Source organism: Adiantum capillus-veneris, chromosome 4 (genome assembly GCF_014529385.1).
Source record: "Adiantum capillus-veneris isolate H3 chromosome 4, ASM1452938v2, whole genome shotgun sequence".
Taxonomy (NCBI): Eukaryota; Viridiplantae; Streptophyta; class Polypodiopsida; order Polypodiales; family Pteridaceae; genus Adiantum; species Adiantum capillus-veneris.
Window position 1 is genome coordinate 105,730,533 of NC_140934.1, and position 4,113 is coordinate 105,734,645.

The following is a 4,113-nucleotide window of genomic DNA, read 5'->3' on the forward strand; positions in this document are numbered from 1 at the left end:
TTCAATCGTTAGATTTTGAGCTTGTCTTTAAGAAAATCGAGAAATTTATAGCAAGGACCGGCGGTCCAATAACAGTCGTGCGGTCCAATGGAGTGATCAAAAAATACCATTTTCCCAAACATACAAAATTATGTTATTTTTTTATTTTTTACACTATTTTTCTCTATTTTGGGATGGAATTTCTCCTTTTGTGCTTGCCCTCACCTGGCATTTTTGAAATTGAAAAGGACACATAATGTCACCACGATTTTAGACAAATCCTTAAAACTGCAAATCTATTGATGATGCCTTTATCACTCCAAAGGAGGAAGGTCAATGCGAGGTAAGCAAGACAAACAGGTGGAGTATAGTTTCTCTCTCTCTCTCTCTCTCTCTCTCTCTCTCTCTCTCTCTCTCTCTCTCTCTCTCTCTCTCTCTCTCTCTCTCTCTCTCTCTCTCTCTCTCTCTCTCTCTCTCTCTCTCTCTCTCTCTCTCTCTCTCTCTCTCTCTCTCTCTCTCTCTCTCGTTGTGCAACTGCCGGGTGTGCATGGTAATTGTTCTTTCCGTAGGCAACCACTATTGCCCATCTTGATGCCTCGCTATACATCTAACTACGTTGGAGATGCTCTGTCTCTCTCTTGCTCTTGCTTGCATGTGTGTTCATCACTACAATTGATGCAATTAACACATCTCTCTCTCTCTCTCTCTCTCTCTCTCTCTCTCTCTCTCTCTCTCTCTCTCTCTCTCTCTCTCTCTCTCTCTCTCTCTCTCTCTCTCTCTCTCTCTCTCTCTCTCTCTCTCTCGTTGTGCAACTGCCGGGTGTGCATGGTAATTGTTCTTTCCGTAGGCAACCACTATTGCCCATCTTGATGCCTCGCTATACATCTAACTACGTTGGAGATGCTCTGTCTCTCTCTTGCTCTTGCTTGCATGTGTGTTCATCACTACAATTGATGCAATTAACACATCTCTCTCTCTCTCTCTCTCTCTCTCTCTCTCTCTCTCTCTCTCTCTCTCTCTCTCTCTCTCTCTCTCTCTCTCTCTCTCTCCCCCCCCCCCCCCCCCCCCCCCCCCCCCCCCCACAATAGCAAGAACTTTGTGCCACAAAGCCTTGCAAGATTGTGCGACAGGAAAGACATGGAGCTTGTACGACAACAAGAGTAGGAGAAGTGGGAGGAAGCAAGGGATGAGGGGGAATGGAAGAAGGCAGGCAAAGAGAAGGAGAATATTCCTATGTATTGAATTTTTGTAAGAGTATGCCAGTATGTGCCAACGTAAAAAAAAAAAAAGAAATTGCAGAATGAATCAAAACAGATTCAAAGAGCTCAAAAAATAGTAGCGTTGTTGAGTGGATGACCTTTAACCCTTTCTCTGAGTTGAAAACGACGCTTGTCTGCATGCTAACCCACATCTCTCTCTCTCTCTCTCTCTCTCTCTCTCTCTCTCTCTCTCTCTCTCTCTCTCTCTCTCTCTCTCTCTCTCTCTCTCTCTCTCTCTCTCTCTCTCTCTCTCGGAGACTTCATAGTAGGTTCTGTGTGTGTGTTTTCCCGTGATCATGAAGTTGTAAATTCTGGAATAGCTACACGCAATGTAAGTTAAGGTGGTTGAGTATAGCTTGAATAGTCTGCAAGAGGTTTTATGGCCCTGTGTGTGTGTGTGTGTGTGTGTGTGTGTGTGTGTGTGTGTGTGTGTGTGTGTGTGTGTGTGTGTGTGTGTGTGTGTGTGTGTGTGTGTGTGTGTGTGTGTGTGTGTGTTATGCGGAGGAAGACCTAGGGCTTGGAGGAAGTGTAGCCTCGGCCCTCTATAAAAGCTCAAGAGGATGGCGAAGAGAAGGGACAAGAGTGCATGCGCAATTTGAGGAGGATGGGCATGCGACCTACATACAAAGGACGAGGGGGAATTACATACGCAGACTACATGATACGAGTTGAGGGAATGTGGCAGCTTTAAAGTATTAGTAGTATTTTATAAAAGCAAACCAGTATGCATTGGATCAATACTAAGCTGAGACACATTTTTTCTATGGATATAATTACAGCAAGCGCGCGGTCCTCCGGGTAGCTAGCTGGGGCAGTGGTTAACATCTATGGAGAAGCCATCAAGGGTCCCATGCACACAAATTCTACTTGTTGCTCTTGGAAGGTGGCCACCTAGCCTTAGTCTCCTTCTTCTCCCACCTGCTCACCCTCCAATAGAATAATCCACTCTGCGTTTGGTATGGCACCGATATGTAGCTCTACTCAAAAGTCCCAACAACATCTCCACCTCCAACAACTACTGTTGCCATTGTCTGCATCCTCCTTCACCTCCTCATCCACATCAAAATCAACTCCTCCACCCTCCTCTCATAGATTTGCTACCCTGCAGGAGCACCGCCCTCGGTCCCATCCATAATATGGTTTCCTCCCTTCGCCTTTTTTACAACCTTGTCGACATCAACTCTCTTGTGGTGTGATCAGCCCCTTCTAGCCTACTGCACCCAGATGCTCCACTCTCAAGCTCTAATTGATTCTCTCATTCTTTGTGTGTACTTGGCAGCTTCGATGAGTTCTTCACCCTTTTGCTCTACTTCTCTCTTTCAGATCTCTAAGCGGGGCCCTAGCATTGATTGTAGCAATGTATCTAGCTGCAACATCATCTTCTGTAGGGATAGCGGCACCAAAATTTAACCGCATAAATGTTTGGTTGCTTTGAGGTCTACACCAATGTCTTTAGGGTCGTGGGCTCCATCAGTTTTGATAGTTGTGGGATTTGCGATGTCACCTTTGGTTGCTATGATGGCTACATCAGTAGCAACTTCGGCAGCAAGGGTAGCCTTCTTGACTGTAGGAGCTTTTAATCCCAAAGGGATGGTGCAGCTCTGACTACATCAAGCTCATCTGCAGGTGGTACAATAACCACTGCAACGGCAACAAGCCTGATGGTGCCTTTAGTCAGCAACTACATTGATGGCAGCACTCTTCAGCTCTAGGGAATGCATCAATGGTCGCGGCAGGAAGAGTTGTAGAAGCTTCTACATTTGCAGCTAGTGGGTGAGCGGCGCCATCCAATTCTTGTACAAGATTTGCAATAGCATCTTCTCAGGGTGGCACGTGCAGTTCCTGGAGGTATGGTACTCTTAGCAGTGAGGTTTGACACATCGCTTTTGTTAGCAGATTTTGCAATTACAGAAGCATGATCAGGCTTGGCTGTAGTACTGAGAGCAGGCCGTTCACAAGCTTGGTGTGCAACTTGCTGTTTTATGCCAAGGAATGTTGTGGTGGTGCCAACAACCACGTCACATAGTGGGTTGGCAGTGCAAGGGGCCGGGCATGCTGGATAGCTTCGACCTAGGCGGTGACAACTTCCAGCTTGCCTACTCCACTGTAGCCTTTCTAACTCTCAGTAGCACTCTTGAGGAAAGAATTGTGAGGTACTTTAACAAAGTGCTTAAGAATAGGATGATCAGATTATATGGAATGGTACGGGTCTTTGTGCTTTGCATTCAGTACGCCTGCAGATGAGTTCAGGCGTGCTGAGTTTTGGCGGAACATGCAGGCGAAGAGGGTAGCTAGGAATCATAGGGAACTGATTAGGTATATGTTTGGTAACAAGGTGGGGCTAGATTTTTTGATGAGATGTTTGGATGAAGAGGATTATGTTCGTGAGGCTTGCGGTAGAGCACATAGTGGGATTCAGAGAGGATGTGACCTGGGAGGTGGGGGTGGAGGGTGGCTAACCTTGCTGGAGGAGGTGTTGACAAAGTTTGTGGACAAGGTGGGGACCTGTAGGTAGGCTGAGTGGCCGCCACAAGCATCAGGTATGAGCATGCTTGAGCCCCAAAGGATTGCGCCTCATTCAGAGTAAAAAAACTACTAGGGGGATGTTGTTGATGCACCCCCTTGTGGATCTTATCGACCCCACCTCAAAGCACTCTCTTGCTCTTGTTAGAGCCCTTATTATGTTCTATGAGTAGCTCAACAACAGCCCCCTACGGCCTGTTTTTTTGTTCTAGAGGGCAAGTCGTGGCCCAAGTTGGTGCTCATGGTTTTTTGAATTTCATGCAGCAGGTGCCCCTACTATGAATAAATTTGAAGGTTTTCACACTAAATTACACTATATTTCTCCAAAACTTCTAGGTTTGCTTACCCTCAA

The 4,113-nt window shown here is 46.3% G+C and overlaps 1 pseudogene; it reads right to left on the reverse strand.

Moving 5' to 3' along the window:
* Window positions 1-2,531: 2,531 nt before the first annotated feature.
* On the reverse strand, window positions 2,532-3,788 carry LOC147459741 (uncharacterized; annotated as a pseudogene).
* Between the last annotated feature and the right edge of the window lie 325 nt (window positions 3,789-4,113).